The 26,354-nt window shown below is 39.1% G+C and overlaps 1 protein-coding gene across 1 annotated transcript in view; it reads left to right on the forward strand.

Annotated features, from left to right (window-relative positions):
- The first annotated feature begins 581 nt into the window (after positions 1 to 581).
- The window catches only part of LOC126377509 (pikachurin-like), a 250,069-nt gene continuing 224,296 nt past the window's right edge, over positions 582 to 26,354 (forward strand). Inside the window, exon 1 of the mRNA XM_050025256.1 lies at positions 582 to 765. The gene's annotated coding sequence lies outside the window, so the exon portion shown is untranslated. The remainder of the gene's footprint in view (positions 766 to 26,354) is intronic.

Raw genomic sequence — 26,354 nt, forward strand, 5'->3', positions numbered from 1 at the left:
CACCGAGCTCCCTTTATTATATTACAATACAATATATACAATAGCATAACAATTAATATTAAGATACATGAACATAATTAACATAAGTTAGGTACCTATGTACTTATTACATGATATCTGATCCTCGCTGATAAACAAAAACGTGACTGGAATGAAATACTTTGAAAGAAAAGCGAAACAGAAGACTTAACTTGGCCACAACTATTGACATTTGGATTACCACCCCTCCTAAGATTGCAGTCATAACGCAACGCGTAATGCCTCGAAGGAAAATAAACCTCTCATCAGGATATTTCGTCCGCACTTAGTGAAAAAAAAAGGAAGGAATAACTGACAAATTATGCGGCAAAAAGGCTGCCATTTTAAATCAGGCATTTCGAAATGGGATTTGGAAACTTAAAAAGGTTTCTTCGCTTCCAATTTGGGCTGGCATCAATTTTCTACCCTCATCACTGAACAATGGGGAATGACCTTAAGGAGTCGGCGGGGCGCAGGGCGCATGCGTACGCACCCCTGCTAAAACTGTCATGGCCGCTCAGTCCGCGTATTGACGCCGAGCCGAGTCGCGCGTTTTCCACTCGCCCCGTCAAAATTCTAATTCCCGACCCACAAAAAAGCCATCCATCGATAATTCCCCTGTCGATCACTGTGTTGAGTGTTAGTGACAGTTTACGTTCGCCGCGAGTGTTCCGAAAGTTGTACGTTTAAGGAGAAAAGTGCTAAAGAAAACCGGATTTTTCTGGAATAAACCGCTTCTAACCAACCGTAAGTAGTTCAGACGAATTATTTGAAGAAAACGCTTGTAATGGCCGATTTAGATTTGTGATAACGAGGTTTTCTTTTGTCGATGCGTTTTCAGGGTGTGTGTGTGTGTGTGTGTGTGTGTGTGTGTGTTCGGACCTCGGCTAGAATGAATGAGCGTGTGCGCGGCCGAAAGAAACATTACCGTCTGCTTAGAATGTTTACACAGTTTATTGATTTTGGAAAGTTTAACGTTATGGTGCCGTCTTCTGTTTGGGGGCGTCATTTTCCCCTTGAGTGGAGAAATCTAATTATATTTTTCCTTAGCGGTTGCACATTCTGTCGCGGAACGGCGTGGCACTTAGTTGGCTTCTTTGAAAGGGGCCGTATCTTACTTAATTACTTGGTTTTTTTACCACTTATCAAAGTCACGTTGGAGTAAGATTTATGGGTTCGGTACTTGACCTATGAACTTTGTAATTTAAGTACCTACCTACGTACCTATATAATTAAGCTACATTTTTACATTTATATTATATTAGGTAAGTATGTTTATAAAATAATTTAAATCTATATAGGTAGGTAGGTATCTTTATCATCATATTTATATATTAGAGAAGTAGTCTAAATATATCTAATAGTAGAAATTGTAGAAACGCAATCGCTTCTACAATGATCATTTTTATGTTTAATACAGCCTCGGTGGTCTAGTGGTTAGAGCGTTGGGCTCACGATCAGGAGGTCCAGGTTCGATTCCTTATGGGGACATTGTCGAAATCACTATGTGAGACTGTCCTTTGTTTGTTTGGTAAGTACATAGCAAGCTTGAATCACCTGATTGTCCGAAAAAGTAGGATGATTCCGTGCTTTGGAAGGCACGCTAAGCCGTTGGTCCGAGGCTACTAACCGAAACACCTCCACCAACCCGCAGTGGAGCAGCGTGGTGGAGTATGCTCCATACCCCCTCCGGTTGATTGAGGGGAGGCCTGTACCCATAAATATGACAGAGCCATAAATCGTAAGATATTGGCACTTATAATATCTACTGATAATTATATTTTATCACTAAGTCGGTAGCCAGCCGACCCGCCGGCGGGGAGCAGTGGTAGCCCAGTTGGTAGAACGCTTGCCTTTCATTTTGAGGTTGCAGATTCGAATCCAGCACAGGCCTAAACCAATGATTGTCGAATTCGTTTTCGAATTCATGTTTGGATCATAAATGATTACCACGTGCTCAGCGGTGAAGGGTTTTCCTTCATCGTGGGAAACTCACATTCCTGAGAAATGCATTTTCGGAGGTATGTGACCTAACCTGTATAGGGCTGGTTTTTCCTTCGCGGGTTGGAAGGTCAGACAGGCAGTCGCTTCTGTAAAAAACCGGACCTGTCAAATCTTCAGGTAAGGTGAGCGGACCCTGTGAAAAACGGGATAATACTAGGGGCATGATGACCACTATATCGGTAAGTAAGTATAAATCACTGAATGTGCTGAGCCATAATACTTACTTCCATGGTGTCGACGTGACGTCTTCCTAAATATCTAAGTAAGTAAGTACACATATAAAATGACAACGAATGTAGGTTCCGAATTAAGGGTAGTAACTATGTTGATCAACGGCCTCTGTGGTCCAGTGATTGCGCGTTGAGCTCACGATCCGGAGGTCCCGGGTTCCAATCCAGGTGAGGACATATCACAAAAATCATTCTTTGTGATCCCCAGTTTGGTTAGGACATTACAGGCTGATCACCTGATTGTCTGAAAGTAAGATTATCCGTGCTTAGGAAGGCGCGTTAAGTCGGTGGTCCCGGTTACTACTTACTGATGTAAGTGAGTAATCATTACATGAGGCATGTCTGTGGCCTTTGGCGGCTCAATAATAACCTTGACACCAGGGTTGATGAGGTTGGTAATTCACCTCACAACCCACACGATAGAAGAAGACTATGTTGATAATTCTTCATACATCCTTCCCATCGCACAAAACAGCTGCCTATCATTCCAGCTTATGTTAATGGTTAATTTATGTCCTAAATTAAGCTTCAAACACTTATAACATACTTCAGACTAACTCCTCATAAACATAAATGAAAATAAAACACCTTGCTCACAAAAAATAAACTTATTTTTCATGCAATCCAAACTAGACTCGTTAAAAAGCAAAAATAAACGGCATTCAAAATAAACGCCTGGGAAAATTAAGTTAGCAAAAGCGTAAAAGAGCGGTTTTGCAGCGAACTGCAAACAGGCTGGTAGCGACCGCTATCCAATGAATAAATTTGCGATAGCCTCAAAGAGAGCCTCGTAGTGAGCCTCTTGTACTGAAGTCAGGGATCAGCTTCGTTCTTTTTCAAATCTCGTTGTTTATGAGCCCTCTATCCCCGGAGAGAACCTATTTCCACAATGAATGCTGAACGTGTTAGAGCTCTTAAAAGATTGTGTTTATAAATAATTCGCTTTGGAGTTTTTTTGGGTCTTTAAAGTATATTAGTACCGATGGTACCTACGAGGTATAACATAGAACCCTTGCCCAAGGATAGGGGCAGCAGTAACTGTCAGTACTATTCAGAGGCGGAGGACTGGTTCTTAGTACGGCTTTGTCTAGATAAATAGACTACTCTGGGCGCCACCACACTGGCGTCAGACAGAGTACTGCGAGGCGGAAGGCAAGAGGGAAACCACTGCCCTATTTTTCTTTAAAAAAGTAGCATGGAGAATGCTACACCGACAAGAGCGTGGCTCTTAGATTAGTGATGTGAAAGTATTTTAGTTTTAAATTAAAGTAATTACTAGCTAGAAAAATAATTGTTCTATTGTGTATTCGATTACAATATATTGACAGATTGACATTCTAATAATACAATACAATACAAAAATACTTTATTGTACATATAAACACAACATAAGTACAATCGGCGGCCTAATACTTACAGAATATAAACCCACAGCCACTTTTGGAAATATTATTTTTAAATTCATCACCTCCATGGTCCAGTAGCTGAGCGTAGAGTTCACGATCCGGAACCCGGGTTTGAATCCCTGCGGGGACTTATAAAAATCACATTGTAATCCCTAGTTTGGTTGGGACATTACAGTTATCACCCGATTGTCCGAAAGTAAGATGATCCGTGTTTTAAAAGTCACATTAAATGCTGTTAATTCGTTGGTAAGTAGTAATACTTGCTGATGTAACCAACCAACCCTAAGCGCTTCCAGCGCTGGATGGTGCCATAACATGGCTCCATCACAGCACAAGCTGAGCCATTTCCTTTTACCCGTATTCGCAATATTCATAATTGCCTAGTTCTTAAAGGAAAAACGTAAACTTTTACTGACAATAAATTTATTCTTATTATTATGTAAGTACGTAGTCTTTACATGAGCTATATCAGGGGACTTTCATTGGTCAGAAGAATTCATCATCATCAGCGTTATTCCATTTATCACAGGGTCAAAAAAGCAAACGAAAAACGATCACTTATACGTAAAACAAACATAAACGGCCTATATACGATACGTCCCACTGCTGGGCATAGGCCTCCCCTCAATCAATCGGAGGGGGTATGGAGCACACTCCACCACGCTGCTCCACTGCGGGTTGCTGGAGTTGTTTTATGGCTAATAGTCGGGACTAACAACTTAACGTGTCCTCCGAAGCACGGAATAATATTACCATTTCGGACAATCCGGTGATTCAAGCGTGCTGTCACTGTCAAGTGATTTCGTCAATGTCACGATCGAGAATCGAACCCTGACCTCCAGATCGTGAGTCTAACGCTCTAATCCGAAGGATGTTGAGGATATTCACCGCTCTTCCCCGGGAGTGGACCTCAGAAACCCAAAATTGGATGTTTAACCACTGAACCAGTGGTCATGAGTTAACAAAATCAAAAATTAAATAAGCGGTCGTTAAGCAAAGCTACGCAATCCTGATTCAATATTAAAGTTGGCTCGGCTCGGTTTTGTTAAAGTTTTGGGTTACATTTTGTGGCCGCGTTCCGCTTCCTGGGATGGATCGACTGTTTTAATGTTCAAGGATTTTGGTTTAGGCTTAGGAAATTCGAGGTGTAATGGTTAACACGCTCGTATCGGCTCGTATTTTATTTGTTTATGGTATGAATGGAAGATGGTTAATGAATGGGACGTAAGGCAGTTTTAAAAAGTAAGAAAGGGGAGTCTATGGTGCGATGTCGGCCGGGTTAGAGGATTTTGTTAAAATATAAAGAGTAAAGATATTTAAAATATCCCGTGTTGTTTCTATATACCACATATATATAACAACCAATGTACCATATTTACTGCAAATAAATGATTTGATTTGATCATTTCAATCCGGGTAAAAATTGAGCCAACGATTGTGAGGTTTTGTTAACAAAAATCATATCCGAATGTGATATTTTCATAAGCCACGTGGTTTTCACTATAAAGTGGCGATATGGTATACGACGCACTCTAAAGTACACCCTTGGAAGGTACCTTAGTCTCCATATCCGTCCCTGGTTTTCGTTCTATGTTATCTGTCTGCCAATTTTCATCCAAATCGCTTCAGCGGTTTACACGTCAAACAGTAACTGTCACTGTGTGTCGTAGGACTTCCATCAGGTGTAGCTGCAAACTCTGTCTCCCTTGTAATTCATGGCTCTACCCACCCCCAAAGGAATTACAAGTGTAAATTGTCTGCCATAATCACTTTTTTTTGCTAGAAGTCGCTTATCGCTTTCTCAAACAATGCGTACAAATGTCGTAGCATTTCGTAGCAGTCATGAATTATTCGTAGCAACGTGTTACGGCGTAGCAAAGCTTGTAGACTAAGTCCCTGCTGAGTCCCTATTTTTTATTTAAAGATCATCTTTTTTGTGGTGTTAAGCCCAGGTGGAAGAACAACGCTTGACTCCCACTGTGAGGTTGCAGGTTCGAATCCAAGCGCGGGCCTAAACCAATGATTTTCAAATTTGTTTTCTGTGTTTCCGAAGGGGTAGGCAGAGATGTATAGTATATGTACACACATCCCTCATAGGCTATGTTTAAGAACATTATATACTCGCTAACTATGTAATAGGGTTAATAGGGGTTTCGAATTCATGTTTGGATCATAAATGATTATCGCGTGCTCAGCGGTGAAGAAAAACATAGTGAAGAAACCAACATTTCCGAGAAATGCGTTTCGGAGGTATGTGACCTAACCCGTCCTGTAATCAGGACCAACAGCTTAACGTGCTTTTCGAAGTACGGATCGTCTTACTTTCGGACAATCAGGTGATCGGCCTGTAATGTCCTAACAAAACTAGGGATCACAATGTGATTTTTGTGATATGTCCCCAACGGGATTCGAACCCAGGACCTCCAGAGCCCAACGCTCAACCACTGGGCCACAGAGGCCGTACGTATAATTAAAATACCGTCAGTAGAATACAGTCCTGCATGCATAATCAGATTCTTTTGTCCATTATCCGGAAATGTCCCAAACGTATTTTGCAAAACAAATTCTGTCGCAATGTCATGTTTTGGACCGAAGCGGAAGGGATTTGCTTTGCATGCAGGTAATATAATCAGGGTTGCCATCTTTGAAAAAAAATTTGACCTTTTTATAGCTTTGCCGCAGTGACTCGACGGAGGACGGACAGAAGACGGTAATCTTTTTTTAAAGGGTTTAATAGCACTTTGAGGAGCTCAGTGGCGCAGCGGTAAACGCGCTCGGTCTGCGATTGTTGAAGTTAAGCAACTTTCGCAAACGGAGGACGGACAGAAGACGGTAATCTTTTTTTAAAGGGTTTAATAGCACTTTGAGGAGCTCAGTGGCGCAGCGGTAAACGCGCTCGGTCTGCGATTGTTGAAGTTAAGCAACTTTCGCAAAGGCCGGTCATAGGATGGGTGACCACAAAAAAAAAGTTTTCATCTCGAGCTCCTCCGTGCTTCGGAAGGCACGTTAAGCCGTTAGTCCCGGCTCCGTTAGCAGTCGTTAATAACCATCAATCCGCACTGGGCCCGCGTGATGGTTTAAGGCCCGATCTCCCTATCCATCCATAGGGAAGGCCCGTGCCCCAGCAGTGGGGACGTTAATGGGCTGATGATGATGAATAGCACTTTTACGTCGATCTATTACTGTGGTTAATATCAAGCTAGGTAAAGCGTGGTTACCACAGACCACCCCTTTTGGAAATATAGTCGTGAGCTTATGTTATTTAACTTGACTCATCATCATCAGCCGTATGACGCCCACTGCTGGGCATAGGCCTCCCCCAAGGCCAATCACCACCAATTTAACTTGACTATTCTTATTAAATTATGCGTGGTCACAACGGAGGATTCAAAAAAAAGCAAACTTTATCTAATAAATTTAATTATAAAGGAATTACAATACAATAGACGTGATAATTGTCCGATATTAGGTACAAGAATGCCAGAACACGAGGAATTAAATTCGATGTGGCGATTGCTGTCGTCATGTGGCCCGTTGACGGGACACGTTCCCACGCGTCAGCAGTTTACTTGTGCATGTTGAAATTGAGGACGATGCTTATATAGCGGTGTGCATACGTTAAGGGTGCGTAACAATTATTTAAACCTGTTATCCCCTGCTGAGATGCTTGTATGCTGGACTGGTAGCATATATGAATGAATGAATGAATAATAATTTATTTCGGATTTGAAATCCATAGATGTTAGTAAGTACAAAGTAACTTAAACCTAATGTTAGTAACAGGTACATAAAACAAACAAAAGCAACAAAAATAAAATATGATAAATTTATCAGACCCGATTTTACCGGCGGACACCATATCCCGGCTTGACTGGTATAATATGGAGGTCCGTCCAGTATGCCCATATTGGGCAATCAGGTCTGTCACACAACACCTTCAGGACTATACTGGGGCTCCCGCGCACACGCCGCATTATTGAGGCAACTCTTTTCCGCACAATAGCATGAAAGCCATCTGTGTGTGCCTCGGCAAACATGCCTGATGCGCTACAGAATCTCGGAAAACCCAGTAGAATCCTGAATGCATTGTTGTACTGAATCCGTAGGGCGTTAAAGGTCTTGTGCGTATACCGTACCCACAGGCTGCACGTATAGAATGACTGGCAGTAGGCCTTAAACAAAGTTATTTTCACATCTATCGAGCAGCGTGCAAACCTGCGAGCCAGCATATTGCATCGTACCGCCAACGCCCTACGCTCCCTCTCCATATCCATATCGTCAGTTAGATCCTCGGTAAGTATATGACCCAGGTATTTAAACTGACTCACTCTGTTTAGAGCAATCCCCCTAAGTGTCACGGGAGGTACATACGAACGGGAGGTATATATGAACAGGGGGTTAAAAAGGCCACATCGAAGCATTTCATATAAAAAAAACATTGCGCAGTTATTTTTATATGCGCAAATTTTAATGTCAATTAGCAATATGTTTGTTCACGCCAAAACAAACCAACAATAGTACTTTTGAGAGTTCTGAATTCAAATACACGATAATTTTCACAACCTTAAATTTCTGGGCACCCTTAGCCACGTTGCCTTAAATTTTGTACCGGCTGAGACCACTCAGCGCTCCCCACTTGTCCGGCCAAGTAGTTATTGCCATATGTGGCAAAAGTACAATAAGTCACGTCACAATAAAGACAGTCAAGTTTCTCAATCAAATCAAATCTTATTTATGCTATATTAATTAAATAGGATTTATCGTTCGATATAAAGGGTGATTAATTCCTATTGTTCCGCGTTGGTTTTCATTTCCACCCTCTATAATTTACCTATACAGTAAGCTTGCAAAGCTGTCTGCCGGGTTGGAATAGGGAAGCGAGTATTATAATAGGTACCTAATACAGTATCTCTTAACGGCCTCTGTGGTCCAGTGGTTGATCGTAGGACTCACGATCCAGAGGCCCCGGGTTCGAATCCCGGTGGGGACATATCACAAAAATCACTTTGTAATCCCTAATTTGGTTAGGACATTACAGGTTGATCACCTGATTGTCCGAAAGTAAGATGATCCGTATATATTCATATATTCATATTCATTTATTCCTTGTAACAACTTTACATTGTGTTGGAAATTGGAAATAAAAAATAAATAAAAACAAGCTTAAACTACATTACAATCTAAAACAACAGTGGGACTATAACTTACTTACAATATACCTAACAAACTATTACAACAAACACATACAATATAAAAAAAAATATCTTACACTTCCATGGTTCGGAAGGTACGTCAATTCGTCGGGCCCGGTTACTATTTACTGATGTAAGTAAGTAATCGTTACCTGAGCCGTGTCAGGGGCCTTTGGCGGCTCAATCATAACCCTGACAGCAGGGTTGATGAGGCTGGTATTCCACCTCACAACCCACACGATAAGAAGATATAGTATCTCTTAATACCATTGCATTGCGTGCTTTTTGATGGTGTAATTTTACCGCATTACTACGTACAAAACGAAGAGTAAAGATAATACGATCACGAGTACTAATATGTATACATTTTGAAACCATGTCACATTGACTTTTTTGCAAATGAAACCGTAAGTCTCATTAAATGTCAAATATAGATAGTGCGACAAGGTTCTAAAGTGGGTACATGATATTGCTTATGACTGTACATAAACAGCCTATTTACGTCTCACTACTGGTTACGGGCCTCCCCTCAATCAACCTGGGGCATAATCTATCACGTTGCTCCATGGAGATGTTTTTTTCGACACAGCCGGCACCAGCGGCTTAAGGTGCCCTCCGAATCACGGAATCATACTAGGTCCTTTTTCGGAAGCTTGCATTGTCAAAACTAGAGTAAAATAGTCATTTTGTATGCCGTGTGTTCACTTTAGGCCCTAAGGTGAGATCATGGTTATACGCCACTCCACTTGATAACAGCTACTTCTTTATACATAGTATTTTCCAAAAAAAAGTACATTTCAAATTATAAAACGTAAAAATAACATAAACTAGGATAGTCAGAGTTACGTACAATCAAAGAGCTAAATTTCAGTCATTGTACCCAGAGAATTATTTGTAAACAGTGGTGAAATTATTAACCATTAGTTGTCATAATTATAAATTTTATGTTTTTGTAGGTGTTTTTGGTCTATTACAGAAACAACACGTAACCAGGAGGTCTTAAGTGCAACCAGTTAATTTATTACTTTGCAAGAAACTGATTGGAGTTTTGCAGCTTAACGTACATCGAAAATTAGTATTAAACGTATAATATAATATAAGCTGGGGTAGTTAGAGGTACATGAACACTAATACTAACAACAATCATGATTCTGAGTTAATATCAAGTAGAATATTCCGTCTGAAATTAATGTATTTTTTAAATTAAATCTATACTTTTGCGATGGAAAATTCCATTTGATATCAACTCAGATAATGAGCTGAATCACCCCGCTGAATCATTACGATGTCACTAACACCTGTATTTATACTTTCCCATCCCTATTCGTAGGTAACACAAAGGGAAGGTAGCTCTGTGGGAAGTCTTTTCAAATCCCTTTGTCTGGATGGCGGGGAACACAGAATGTTCTCGAGATAAAAAAGTGGTCAAGTGCGAGTCGAACTCGCCTTATCAGCCCTCCTAAAGAGTGTTCTAAGCGTCCTCCATGGGCCTATTGTAATACACTTTGATGTTTAAAAATTCTTACCTAAATCGTGATTTGAAATTTAAATGAAGAAGCGTCGACATAACGCACGAATTTTCTTCCTTAATCTTCCGTAATCCTTATCGGGTCAGACAGGCAGTCGCTTCTGTAAAATGTCGGATCTGTCAAATCTTGAGGTTAGGTAAGACCACGCCAGAACGGGATAACGCAAGAGAGGTGATGAATTTGAAAACTTCAGTGATTTTATGTAACTTATATTATACTTTAATGCACTGATTCATAGTACAAACACTTTAATGTTGTATCATCTTATGATGTGTTGTGAACGGGATAATGCTAGGCTAATGTTTATGAATTAAGTAATAATGAGTACGTCATTTGACCGCTTTTATTTATGACAGGACAGTATTTCCATACAAACACCAAAGAAAACTATCGTTTTGACATTTCGTAAAAAGTATCTCATTTGACTAGGTTGTCAAGTAGCCTATGATGATGATAACTACGTAACCTAATTCACAAGGACATGGTACTACTAGCGGGAAATTATTAGGGATTTAGTTGCCAGCAACAAATTTGTTGCGCATACATGGCGTCCTAGTGAAATAGTGTTCTAGGGAAGAAAAGTAAAAGAAAGTACCAACTCTATCAGACGATGGAACAAACATACCCCTTATTTTTCTATCATGTGGGTTATGAGGTCAGGGTTACTATTGAGCCGCCATAAGCCCCTGGCATGGCTCATGTAACGACTACTAACTTACATCAGTAAGAGTAATAACTGGGACCGACGGCTTAACGTGCCTTCCGAAGCACGGATCAGCTTACTTTCGGGGAATCAGGTGATCAGCTTGTAATGTCCTGGACAAACTAGGGATCACAAAGTAATTTTTGTGATACGGCCCCACCGGGATTTGAACTTAGGACCTCCGGATCGTGAGCCCAACGTTCAACTCACTGGACCACGAAGGCCGTTAACGTATGTAAGAAAAAGGACGATGAAATAAATGGTACTTTGAAAATGCAAGATGGTCGATTTTCCCGCGCTTAGGAGGAACCAGTCTATGATTTGTGGTGGGAACGCGTAATACTTTCTTGAAACAAATATTTATTAGGTTGTCGGCATTGTGAAATGAACGTTATAAAATTGGACGCAAGTTATACTTTTTTCGAAGGAAATTATATTTATGCACATTCTTTCTTTGTTTACTAAGTTTTCACGTCATAAGTTGACACTGGTTGCGAAACTTAGTTGCCATGGTGGAGAATGGATTACATATTCGCAACTGGTTACGTATTAGGACAAAACATTCTTCATTCACAACTAGTTGCCAACAAAAGAGTAAAATTCTTCCTTTGCAACTGGTTGCGAAACGTGGTTGCGATGGCGGCCGAAGGGACTTTTTTGACGTGACTTATAGTATATTTTCCGCAGATGGCATTAACTACTTGGCGGGAAAATTGGGGAGCGCTGAAGCTCTTACCCAGTACATGGGACAACAAGCCTGAGGGTGCCTAGTTGGGTGCGAACCTCGGCTCATGGCGTCGTCTGAGGGCTTTATTATTTGAAAGAATTAATCGTTCCTAGTAGGATGATAGCGATAAGCGCTGAATGAGGGAAAACGTCGACCACGCCGGCGGGGTCAATATCGGGGTCTTGTAGTGCCTATTTCCCACCGGAATAAGCAGAGACAATGAAATTCTATTTGCTTTTGCTTCGATCCTGACATGCTTTAAACATCTTCTTCTTTTCTTATTTAAGTACTAAGTATGCTTTTATGATGTATTTTTTTATTGTGTGGGTGACTTCGTTCGCTTCGGTTTCAATGGATCGCGGCCTAAGAGAAATTGTCTACGCAAATCCGTCCCCGAAAAGTTCCCCAGGTTTTGGAAAACGTCGACTTCCCATACACATTATTCTTTCTCATTCACACATAAGGCCTTCGTAGCCGGAAATAAATGATTTGTTATTAATATAATATCATGGTCAGTTGGCTCGACCATTATAGAGCGCGGTGATACGGCTCATCACCTACCATGTTGGTCTAAAAAAAGCTCGGTTAGGTGTGGGTACTTTTCATCATGTTCATCTTCCGATGGATCCACCTCTGACTACCCCATTGGGATACAATCACGAACTTATGTTATGTTATCATGCTGAGAATGAAAGGCTACACAATGAAGTGAATACAAAATGAATTTTTTGCACAAACGAATGTAATACATGGCTTTTTGCATCATAAACCAAGCCGAATTTTGTGCACAAACGAATGTAAAAATATGGCTGTGTGAACTCCATCTGCATATTTCATATTGCCACCTCGAATACAGTATTTATAATCTATGAACAGATATCCAATACCAGAATATTTTGTTTGCGAACTATCGGTTCCCATTCAAATACAGGTCGAGTTCGATATTCAAACAAGCGTCCACCAATCAAATTGGAGTAGACAGCCCGAGAGCCGAGTTATTAGCCAATGAGAGCTCGTCCATGATTGAATCAGGCAATCAGCATTCGCCACGTCAATCATACGACGGGAAATTAGGTCTTCACGACGAAGTATGTTTCGATTAATACCTGGTGATAAGGACAATAATTACGTATTTAATCAGCCATTGGATTTAAATGGTTACTTCTCTGCTTGTCTGGGAATGAAGAAAAAATAGATGCATTTAATGAAATTCATTTTGTCCGGCCAAGCAGTATACGAAAATAGTAAGGCAAGATAGTGTTTGTGAACTGTTCGCTCTAACATAATCCGCTCAAACAGCGCTTTGAGCAGAGGTTCGCGCTTAACTGGGCACTCTCAGGCTTGTTGTAGGCTATTTGTACGAAGCAACGCTCTCCAGTTATGCTGCCAAATAGTGAATGCCATCCGAAGCAAATATACAAAAAAATAACGCCATAAAAACGTCGGGAATTTCCAACATCACAGTAATAACGTAAAATCAATTACCACACATGTTTTTAATTGCAGGCATGAAACACCGCAGTGAGATAAAATGTTTTTTTTTTATATGAGTATTAAATTTATTTTATCTGTAAAGGCTCCATCTGCCACACTCCTCGTTAGCCGGTGAAAATATTCATGGATATGATATTTTTTGTGATATTTCAGCGATATTCATTTACATACTCCTGGTTATACATAATATACATGGTTACTTCATTAAGTACATACTTAGTCGTTATAATGAACTATATCAAGGACTGGCGGCTCAATAACAACCCTGGTACCACGATTGGTGAGGTCGGTCGTCGATCTGGCTTAGGGGACATCTCGTCCCAGTCTTAAACTGGGCCCAGGGACGAGTTTGCCCTTTTCTAATTTGATAATGGGTAACTGGGCCCACTATGATGCAATTGTTGGGACGATTACACCATTCACAATTCGCAGGATAAGTAGAAGAAGAAGAATATTGTATAAGTCGCTGGCGAAATGATAGTGTGGATATTATATTGGCCTTATTCCTGTTGACACCACCTAATTTTATTATAAGTTACTTATATCTGGTATTTTCTTACCGAAAAGGAAAGAGCTGTTAATTTTGAAATGAGCGAATGTATTGATGAATCAAGGAGGCATCTCAATGAAATGCAAGCGGACGTACGTTGCCATCTTAATTCTGTCGGGTTATTGGCCAATATACATTTTTGACAGGGTTGTTTAAAATTTCTGCCTAAAATTGACGTGTGTTCCGTAAATATGCCTGTCGATTACCTGTAAGGAAAGGTTCCTTTTCGGAGTATAAGATAGTCACATGTCAACAACTCCCTAGCATTATTCCGTTTTTACGAGGTCTGCTTACTTAACCTGAAGATTTGACAGGTCCGGTTTTTTACAGCAGCGGCTGCCTGTCTGACCTTCCAACCCGCGAATGGAAAACCAGCCCAATACAGGTTAGGTCACTACTTCCGAAAATGTATTTCCCGGGAATGGGGGTTTTCTCACGATGTTAACATGTCAGAAAGGCAACTTAAAATAAAATTAGATGGTGTTTACTGGAATCAGCACCTCTATAGGAATATTATATCCATCCATATGGGAGTAGGTTTATTCTTTATTTTCGTTAGTAATTTTGTTTAAAAACGGAATCCATTTAATTGACTAATATATACGGGCATAGTTTTTAATATAATTAGAAATACAACCCACACAAGTTTCCGACGTGGGCCGCAATATATACCAATTATAGTGGATCCCCGAGACCCGGGTCGGAACGGTTTCTTCCCGGGAGACCCATAACTTGTGCCGTTCGTTTGTTTGACTACTGAACCTTTTGTGCATACCTACGGTCACGAGTACTAATATGTATACACTTTGATACCATGTCACATTATTTTTTTAGACAAATTAAACCGTAAGTCTCATTAAATGTCAAATATGATAGTGCGACAGGGTCCTAAAGTGGGTACATGATATTGCTCATGACTGTACATACCTACATATTCATAACTTATCGACTGGACTTCTATGCTGGACTGGGATGGATAAAAAACATAGAACACGTCGAGATGCCTATCTTTTCTGTTAAGTGGCAAGTCGTCCACTTAATACCTGGCCTGCGGACGAGTTTACACATTTTATATTTTTTTATAGTCCCATCATCTCTCTAGCATTATCCCGTTTTTCACAGAGTCCGCTTACCTAACCTGGATATTTGACAGGTCCAGTTATAGTTTTTATAGTCTACTCACCTGAATGAAATGAAATGAAATTGGGCCAGTTTACTCCGAACGATTTTTCACAAAGGGGTAACTTGGTCCTAAAATGTTGTAAATTATATTATCTATGTGGGAAATCACGATAATGAATGGGTCCTTTATTCTTTGCAGAGAGTAAACTGTCTCATGAAATCGTTCAGGCGAGTTGACTACAAAAAATATAAAAGTGTAAAATCGTCCTCAGGCCAGATGGCCACTTGCCAGCTAACTCTATCTTAGTTGGCTTATAAAAATTGGTATGAGGTATGGGTCTTTTAAAAAAAAAGCACCGCGGCGATGCGTGGTTTATTTATGACTTTATCTAATGTACTTAGGTGTGCCTGCAAAGTTTTCTGTAAAAAAAGTAAACAATTATAAAAAAAATTGTAATGGAAAAGACATTATATTCTACTAGATTTTCTATCATTTTATCACATTTTTTGTGAAGTGTTTGGGAAGGCATTTGTATATCCAGGCTGAAAGCTGTTACGCGCTATTACATAATATTCAATAACAAAACACTCAGCCATTTTGCTTTTCCTAACTTCATTTCCCGCCAAACACTGTTGACATTACTAAATGCGCGGCATTGACAATTTACTGCAGCCCACTGCAGCGGACGCTGATTGGCTATAAATTCAAACGGTCCACGCTGATTGGTGGATTCATTTCTCAACTGGCGCTGATTCGACGATTCAATTTATTTGTGGGCTATTACTGTCAACTCCTTTCGAATGAGATATTTTATTCGATAACCTTTTTTGTTGCCGGGTTTCATATTTCACATATATTTACATAATATTATGTTACTGTAGTAAGGTACTTACTGTTTTTTGATATTTGATATAGATTTTTCTATTATCGTGTGGGTATGAGGATGATCCTGACCTGGGGGGCTAAAATGGCCACATACCTACAAGCAATTCATCTAAAGAAAGCAAAATTGCTATTTGACATTCGTTTTCATTGCGCACTCACTTTTATATGCGCAAATGACAAATTGCAATATTGCTTTTTTAGATGAATTGGTGAACCCTGGTGTCAGTGTCAGGGTTATTATTGAGCTGCCAAATGCCCAAACTGGATTAAACCAGATTGACTTAGTTATGAAAAACAAATGAACTTATCTATGCAATAAAATAACACCATTACTGCATCATTGTAAGTATAATTATACTAGCATTAAACTTATATTTAATACATAAAAGTACAAAAAGAAACAAAAAACAACATTTAATTATACAAATAAATAATTACAAAACATCTGAAGTAGGTACTATACTTACCTAATAAATACATTAATAATAGAAAAGTGAGTACAAGTATAACTTAAAATTAGGGGGTGTGTACCCAAATCAGTAAGTACCATTTTAGTCTCCAGTATCTTCAGCACAACATCGCTTATCGAAGGCGACACGATAAATGAGTCACTCAGTTTGTCTATACGTAATAAGAAATTACACTAAATGGTTTAAGGACAATCCAGGTCAATTCATGTGAATAAATAATTCATTTACAATCGAAAGGGATAGACTGTTATCCAAATATTTGAGGATACAATCAATAATCTTAAAGTGACTAAGGAAATCAGTGAATCACCAACCAAATGATTCACTACTTAAATATGAACGGACGGACGATATTTTGTAACAACGATATACCTACTCCTCATAAAAAAAGTAATTGTTACGACGAAACGAAACAAAACACAAGTTTAATATTTTTTTTTAATTCGGCATATAAAATTAGGAATTACAAATATTTATTTTAATATTAGTATTGAATATTTTTGTGATACATCTTACCAGACATTTTATCAATTTTTTTGATGAGATGTAGAGGTATACTGGGTGTTAGTGACATCGTAACGAATACCGAGGGGGTTGATTCAGACCATGATTCTGAGTTAAAATCAAGTGGAATTTTCTGTCGCAAAATTCATGTTTTTTTTTTAGTTTTTTTAAATTATTTTCAATTCTATACTTTTGCGATGGAAAATTCCACTTGATATTAACTCAGAATAATTAGATGAATCATCCCTCTCAGTATTCGTTACGATGACACTTACACCCCGTACAAGTAGTATACGGTAGCCCTATAAGTAGGTATGGGTGTTAGTGACACCGTAACGAATACTGAGGGGGATGGTTCAGACCATGATTCTGAGTTGATATCAAGTGGAATTTCGTGTCAAAAAAATCATGAAAATTTTTCTTTTCTTTTTAATTATTTTCCAATCCATACTTTTGCGACGGAAATTTCTACTTGATATCAACTCAGAATCATGGCCTGAACCACCCCTCAAAGTTTTCGTTACGATGTCACTAACACCCTGTATATTGAAAACGATATAAGTATGTCGAATAAATATTTTTTTCATTCTATCTTTCTTTCTTTCTATTAGTTTAGTAAAAGTAATTCTGGCAGATGCAAAATTTTATTTTAATCTGACTGCTTTGAATACGTATCTCATAAGCACGGATAATCTCGTCGTGTCATGGGAGCCAGCTACCTAAGCTGCAAAAGATCGCGAGGAGTGGAAATCTGTCATTCGAGCTCTACATCCCAAAAGAGGATAAAAGGTTTACGAGAAGAAGAAGAAGGTCTATATACAGTTCCGTCCTTTAATTATGGTAGGCGCTAGACAGAGACGGAATTAGTTTTAGAACTGTCAATTTTTTACCGACTTCAAAAAAGGAGGAGGTTCTCAATTCGACCGTATATTTTTTTTTTTTTTTTTTTTTTTTTTTTTTATGTTTGTTCGGGCATATCTTCGTCGTATATGAACCGATTTTGATAATTCTTTTTTTGTTTGAAAGGAGATATACCCAAGGGGGTCCCATGTCAAGGAAGTCAGGATCTGATGATGGAAGACCAGAGAAATCGAGGGGAATTTTCAAAAATCGTAGGAGCGACTAGTGCGTTTGTAAAGTCATATTGATCGGATCGCTCTTTAGGCTTCGGGAAAACTTCCCGACCTTCGAAAACTGGTCAGCATCAGGGAGACACCCTATGGCCTGGCAAAACTATACAACCTGGAGCAATTTTCTTTCACGAAACGTATTTAAATCTTGATCAAATCCAAACGCCGGTGCAAAAAACAAAATGGCGGAAAAAAAAGATGGCCGCCATACAAAATTTTGTCGATTTTGGAAGAAGCCCCTTTGGGTAAAAATAATGTATGGGGCGCTTACTCAAAACGTCATGTAGAGTACGGAAATACTTTCTGGTCACCAAAAACTGCTCCGCATCAGAGAGATACTCTACGGCCTGGCAAAACTATCGCACGTGAACCAATATTTCTTTCAGAGCACTTATTTAAATCTTGGTCAAATTCCATAGCGCGTGAAAAAAAAACAAAATGGCGGAAAAACAAGATGGCCGCCATACACAATTTTGTTTTTTCAGAAAATGTCTCGGGGTATAAAAAATATATCGGGGTTGTGATCGGATCGTCATGTTAAGTATGGAAATACTTCCCGATTTTCGAAAACTGCTCCGCATCAGGGTGACATCCTACGGCCTGGCGAAACTATCGCACCTGAACCAATTTTTTTTTTCACGAAACCTATTTAAATCTTGGTCGAATTTAATGGCCGGTGAAAAAAATACAAAATGGCGAAAAAACAAGATGGCCGCCATACGAAGAGGGACAGTTTCGAATAAACAGGACACGCGAGCTGCTTTAGCAGCGAGCGAACCACGCGAAATCTACTGTATCTATATGTGTGCGTGAGTGTGTATGATAGCAGCATCCACTGACAACCACATGTGTGTATGTGTGTGTGTGTGTGTGCGCGTGTGTGTGTGTGCGTGCGTGTGTGTGTGTGTGTGTGTGTGTGTGTGTGTGTGTGTCTGTGTGTGTGTGCGTGTGTACGTGCGCGTGTGCTCGTGTGCGTGTGCGCGTGTGTGAGTGTGTGTGTGTGTAAACATGTTCATCAATAATAATTGTGATCACTACTAATCATATATTATTATATATCAATATAAATCAGAAAATCTGTCTGTATCCTTGCTCGGTCTAACCATCACTTAAAATCGTAAAATAAAATAAAATTTTTAACAAAAAAAAAACCGACTTCAAACGCAAAACTAAAAAGCAATAAATAAATTTACTTCGCACAAAGTAATTAGTACGTATTTTCAATTAGTTAATTAATTTTATAAATCTGAAGTCGGTGCCAAGTAAATGCTACAACAACCCTACTACAATATCAAATTACTATGTACACACAATATTGTTTAATACCTATATCAAAGCAATTACAAAACAATGTCAAACAAAAAATTACAAAACAATCAGTATTGAAAAATATAAGAATCGGTACTTCGTTGTAGCATTTCCTTGGCACCGACTTCAGATTTATAAAATTAATTAACTAATTGAAAATACGTACTAATTACTTTGTGCGAAGTAAATTTATTTATTGCTTTTTAGTTTTGCGTTTGAAGTCGGTTTTTTTTTTAAAATGAGAAGTAGTGTAAATAATATTTAAATACGAAGTTGCCAATTTCAGACCCAGAGTGAACCTAAAGAAAATAGGAAGGGTTTATAATGTTTTTTATTGTTTGTAGGTTCTGTAGACTTTAAAGTAGAGGCAAAAAGGTATAGAGCTCATTTAGCTTAGTTTAGGGTCCGTCCATTAATCATGTGATGTTTTTTGGCATTTTTAAAACCTTGAGAACGCATTTTTAAAACCTTTAAAGTCTTGAGACTAACCCCCCCCCCCCCCTATCCTATATCACGTGTATTTTTAGTAGGTACCTACCAAAATAATTCCACGAAACGCCGCTTTTCAGTATCGCGCGTTTGCCGAAAAAATAAATACTCGTGATATATTACTACACCTCCCCTCCCTCCTTATGATATTTCGTAATTTCTTCATGGACCCCTCCCCCCTCTCGAGCCCCGCATGATTAATGGACGGCCCCTTATCTATGACAATTATAATAATTTCGATCACCGAATGGTGTAGCTACACTAACGCCATCTATTGTAGCCGAAACGTAATAGCAAGGTTGACAAAATAGAGGGTAGATGTCAAAATATCGACTAGATTGACACAAGATTGTTAGGAGGTGCGGTAACAAAGAAGTATGCGAGATTTTTTGTCATTATCCGATATTGGTGCTAATTCATGTAAATACCATCTAATTTATTTTAAGTTATATCTGTCATTTTCTTATCCGCCGAAAAGGAAAGGGACGGGTAATCGACAAGCATAAAATTTATGGAACACACGTCAATTTTAAGCACAAATCTAAACCAACCGTCTAAAAATTTTACATCCGTCAATAACCCGACACAGTTAAGTAGACAGCACATCAAACGGATTGCATACCAGCGACGTACCTTTTGATTCGCCCGGGTTATTCATTCATTTACTCATTCTGGCAAAAATTAAGAGCTGTGAATCATCCGTCCCTTTCCTTTTCGACGGATATGAAAATGACGGATATAACTTAAAATAAAATTAGGCGGTGTCTGCAGGAATCGGGGCCAATATTGTTTTAAGTTTACGCGGTTATTATCATAATTAAAACACACAATAACGGGTTCGGGGTTGTTGCAACAGTGTCGAAATATCGGGAGTCTCATATCCCTACTTTAAACGCGGTAAGAACCCGTTATTATGTGTATTAATTATCAGATATTGATTATTGAGGTCTTGTCTTGTTACTCTTGCTGGTAATGTCAGCATTGTTCACCAGTCATCATGTAATACCTGAAAAAAGAAAGAAGATCATATAACATACTCTTGTCATATACTAGTTAGACGAGTGTAGATGTCGGGTATATAGTAGAGTTGCCTATTTGATCTGTCCGGGTTATATTTTCATGTATTCATTCAGGTTGAAATTACCAGCTATCTGTTAGTCTTTTTCCTTTTGTGGATGACCTTATCAAACCTGGTATCAGGGTTGTTATTGAACCGCCAGAGACCCTTAACATGGGCTGTGTGGAATGCTTAACGTGCTTTCCCATTGTACTTTCGGACAATCGGGTGATCAACCCAGTGACCACAAAGTGATTTTTATGAGTATGTCCCCACCGGGATTCGAGCCCGGGGCCTCCGGATCGTGCCTTCAACGCTCAAGCACTGGACCACGTAGGCCTTCTGATTACTTGTGTTTCTTCTCATCCCGTTAGGGGCAAGTGTTTGGGTTTGTGTAGATACACAAACATCGTGCACAGAACATATTTTTAATTAATATTCTGTTACATTTTCCTCATAATATAATAATAATAATACTGATAATTTTGTTAGAAACTAGTTTGACCACTAACGCATCAGATATTTACGAGAGTTTGTGTGTATAGGTACCTACCTACTGTATGTCAATTGACAAGTGTGTAGACTTGTCCACCCCAATAAGAATTAAACAATAATTAAAATAAACGTCTTTCACGGCAAAACGGAGCGATGAATTGACATGATTTTTTAAGTGGAGATAGTCGGAGGCGTGGAGAGTGACATAGGCTGTTATTTGTCCCTTTTTAACCGCCAACTTACCTAAAATTGCTTCGAAAGGCACGTTAAGCCGTTGCGCGTTGGTCCCGGTTACTACTTACTGATGTAAGTAAGTAGTCGTTACATGAGCCATGTCAGGGGCCTTTGGCGGCTCAATAGTAACCCTGACACCAGGGTTGATGAGGCTGGTATTCCACCTCACAACCCACACGATAAGAAGAAGAACCTAAAATTGCGGGTGGAATTTTGTATGGAGCAACCCACAATTTTCAAGGTGGAAAGCTAAAAATTGGTATCCGGACTATTTGTGACTAACAAAAAAATCGTGCATTCTTTTTTTATTTGGAAATCTGCCCCCAACCCATATAAAGAGGGGGTGACATTTTAAATGTGACTTTATGCAGCAAAAAGGGATCCGTGTTACCTCGAATATATCGCGAGCGAAGCTTAGGACAAAAGCTATTTTAGGATATCGAACGTGTCGTTTTTCACTTTCCTTCCACCAATTGTAATTGGAATACCCTTGTATTTAAGTCTATAAATTATGTAATACAAACTGGATTAAAAAAAAAGAAAAGAAAGGAAAACCTCAAGCAGTAGGGCCCTGTGCTGGGAGGTTTTCTGGCCACGTCTTTCCCTCAGCGTTACAGATTCCGATGTGGTAGTAGTTTTACAGCTAGTTACATAATATGTAATTAAATTTTTTGACGTTCAAAAAGCGTTAACTTTGTAAGCCAATTTTGAAAAATAAATATTTTTGAATTCTTTTTTTGTCTGTACCCAAAGGTTGCCTATAAGTGATTACTACTTTTTTCTGATGACACCCACTAGCCGACTCAACTGTGTAGGTGAAAATAATCTGAATCGATAAACAAATATCCAGCGTTGACTCCGCCAATACAAGCTGATTCATACTTTATTATGTTCTAATGTCACCTTGGCTAACGGTGCTTAGTGAAAGGAAGATTTTAGGCATCAGAAGGATTATTTTTAAACAGCTCTAAATAATTCGATATTTATTTAGTTACTAAGTAGAATTCTATTTTTTATTCTACGCTAGAATATCTCCATTTTTTTAAAGTAATTACTTGTATAAGTGATTAGAAAAATCCCACGCAAAGGAGATTGACCAAAAGTGGTCCAAATGTCCACCACCAACGAGATCTATTTACCGAAATAGACCACTAAATACTGTTAAAAATATGCTGTCAGTAAAAAGTTATGGCTAAATGAAAACATAGGAAAATATTTTCTACATCATTCTTCTTCTATCGTGTGGGTTGTGAGGTGGAGTACCAACCTCACACTGGTGTCAGGGTTGCTATTGAGCCGCCAAAGGCCCTTGACATGGCTCACGTAAGGACTACTTACTTACATCAGTAAGTAGTCCTTACAAAAATTTGATCGACAACCGTAGCTAGAATCAGAGGTGCGCCTTATCGTTCCTGATTGAATCAGCTTGGCTATATTGTATGTTTACTTTACAGAAACAATATGCCATTGACCTTGCAAGGTCCGTCACGTTTACTTTACAATCTTTACACAGATGTTACACGTCATTTCTTTCATGTACGTCAGCCATAACAAATATTTGTAACTTGTGTTTGTGGTTCAGGAATAACATTAACATACTACTGTTTTGTGGGTGACAAAACGTTAACGGTAGTAGAAAATGTTGAACTTTGACATTTGACTTGTGGTTCAGTGGTTGTCTGTTGTGGTCACGGTCCGACGGTCCCGGGTTCGAATCCCGATGGGGACAAATCACAAAAAACACTATGTGATCCCTAGTTTGGTCAGAACATTACAAGCTGATCACCTGATTGTCCACGTTAAGCCGTTGGTCCCGGTTATTACTTACTAATGTAAGTACGTAGTCGTTACATGAGTCATGTTAATCATCTTAGGGGTTCAGTGATAATGAGAACACCAGGGTTGATGGGGTTGGTAATCCACCTCACAACCCACACGATAGAAGAAGAGTCAAGTTGAAAATATTGCCAGAAGTAAACAGATACCTCCAACGTCAACTTGACTGTAAATGAGACAGTGTCCAATAGAAGGGAGATTAAACATACGTATAGATTCATAACCGGTCGATGAGTAATACCTGAATACCTCGAGACTACTTAAGCGGTAGAATATCACATATGAAATTAAATATATTGAAAAAAAATGACATCATGAATGATTAAACAAATTCTTACTTTTTCCTATAATATGAGTAATCTTCAAACCGCAGACTTGGAAACATGACTACTTAACAATCAATTCATTTTAACGAATCGCGAGGGAAATGTAATTCTACGATTGTTAGGATGAATTATTGCGGTGACAGTGACTCCCCGAACGGCGATTCCCGCTACGGCGAGTGGCTTACGTCGCGCGATTTTTTTTTTGTATAGTGCAGTCATGGTAAAAACTGTCTGGAAATCAGCTTTTCATCAATTCTGTGGTGTGATATTCGTAATGACTGTAGAGGGCCAGTTGTTTGATTATTGTCAGTCAGAAGAAAACGTCCAAAATGCCGTAGAAAGCGCTGAATTTAATAATTTAAATTCGTTTCACGTTTACAAACAGCAGTTCAATGGAGCACAAGAACAAACGGAAGTGAAGCGACAAAATGTTGACATTTCAATAAAAAAAAAAAACAATTTAATGATGGGGTTGCCAACAACGATTGTAGCGGAATGTGTGATTTGATTACAAACCATATTATTTTTACATAAAGTAATTTTTGTTTTGGAACACTACTATGGATACCACTGGGATAAGTCAAATAATAATTATGTTAAGGTGTGGAAGAAGATTATAGATAAAATGAGAAAGGTATGCTTCGATCATTCCTACATGTAGAGAGAATGAATGAAGAGCAAATGAAATCGTAAAAAAATCTCGGACGAGACTTCATCATAAAAGCATACCAAGTCGTATTTTGATGAATAAATATGTAAAGAAGAAGAGGTTTTGAAGTATGTCAGGATCGAAGCAAAAGCAAATGCAATTCCATAGTCTCTGTTTATCCTCGTGAGTATTGGCACTACAGGACGATTCATCGACGATTTCCCTTATTCAACGCTTATCGCGGTCTGCTCACTAGGTTCGATTAATTATTTCAAATATAATGCGCTCAGACGACGCCCTGAGCCGAGGTTCGCGCCCAACTGGGCACCCACAGGACTGTTGTCTTAAATTTTGTACCGGGTGAGAGCCCTCAATGCTCCCTATTTGTCTAGCCAAGTAGTGAATACCATATGCGGCAAATCTACAATAATTTACGTCGAAAAGAAGCCGCGGGAAATAGGGGTGTATTTATGTATGTATTGTTAAACAGAACGATTAGTTCAGTACAATAAGTGATTATATTTCAATAAAGATAACATTTTACAATCGTCTCAACGCGCGGTAACAAATTGGATCTGTCAAAGTACGTAAGCCAGTGTTGTGACGTTCATTAGCATCTATAGTGATGTCTCAGTCGATATTAGGTCGATCGATTCTTTTCTATCTAACAGTAAGTATGTGAAATGGGTCGTGTACTAGTTTCAAGATAAATTATAAAAGTCTAATTACTAAATAAAGACAGATCTAGAACTAACAAAAAACATTTGCTTTTATCTATTTAACATATTTATGAATTTTAATCAAGAAAAACGTAATAATAAGTCCGATATTTTATCACGTTTTTCTGTGACGTTACACTGTGCAAGTTCCATAGTAATTTCATGTTTTGACGTTTAGTAAAAAGTAACTGATTTGACTAGTTGGAAACTAGCCTAATATATACTCACTGTTCACATGTGATGCAAAAGGGAATAAATGGTGGCATGATCATATCGGATGAACAATTACCTCCACCTTTGATAACACTTCGTTTCACTATACGATTATGATAACTATCACTATCACTTAAGTCCCGTAACTCTACAGGACGTGCTAGAACACGCGTCAGTATCAGGAATAAATTTAAAAATAAAAATGTTAACAAATATCCCGTCATTTTTTTTATCTTGCACATGACTTTGTTAGAACAGCGATAGTGATTCGGATCGGTCACGATTGTCAAATAATTAAAAAATAAAATACGAGTAAGCAGCGTAACGACTGCCCCGTTCAGCAGTGCTTACTCGACTGATATACCTACAGCTAGGTTCCTAGGGTAAAAAAACATAACATAAACAGCCTATATACGTCCCACTGTTGGGCACAGGCCTCCCCTCAATCGACCGGAGGGGGTATAGAGCATACTCCACCACGCTGCTCCAATGCGGGTTGGTGGAGGTGTTTTTACAGCTAATAGCCGGGACCAACGGCTTAACGTGCCCTCCGAAACACGGAATCTTCTTACTTTTTCGGACAATCAGGTGATTCAAGTCCTTACCAAACAAAGGACAGTCTCACAAAGTGATTTCGACAATGTCCCCATCGGGAATCGACCGCGGACCTCCAGATCGTGAGCCTAACGCTCTAACCACTAGACCACGGAGGCTGTCCGAATAGTCGAAATTGGCTCGCACTTAAAGTGCAAGTGCGGCACTGTTCCCCAAACGATGGAACATCTTACATCGTGTCCTGCGTGCCCGAACACCTGCACGCAGGAGGATCTGATGAGCGTTGCAGATAGCGCCATACTTGTTGCCAAGTTTTGGGCCGTATTTAGTTTGCCATCGACACGATAAGAAGAAGAGTCGAAATTAATTGTGATGATAACATATCGATACGAGTACTTCGATTATCGATCTATAAATAAGCAAGAAACTCAAATTACTACGATTCTACAATAACGGTCTCCATGGTCTAGCGGTTAGAGCGTTGGGCTCACGATCCGGAGGTGCGGGT

This window comes from Pectinophora gossypiella, chromosome 23 (assembly GCF_024362695.1).
Source record: "Pectinophora gossypiella chromosome 23, ilPecGoss1.1, whole genome shotgun sequence".
In the NCBI taxonomy this organism is placed as follows: domain Eukaryota; kingdom Metazoa; phylum Arthropoda; class Insecta; order Lepidoptera; family Gelechiidae; genus Pectinophora; species Pectinophora gossypiella.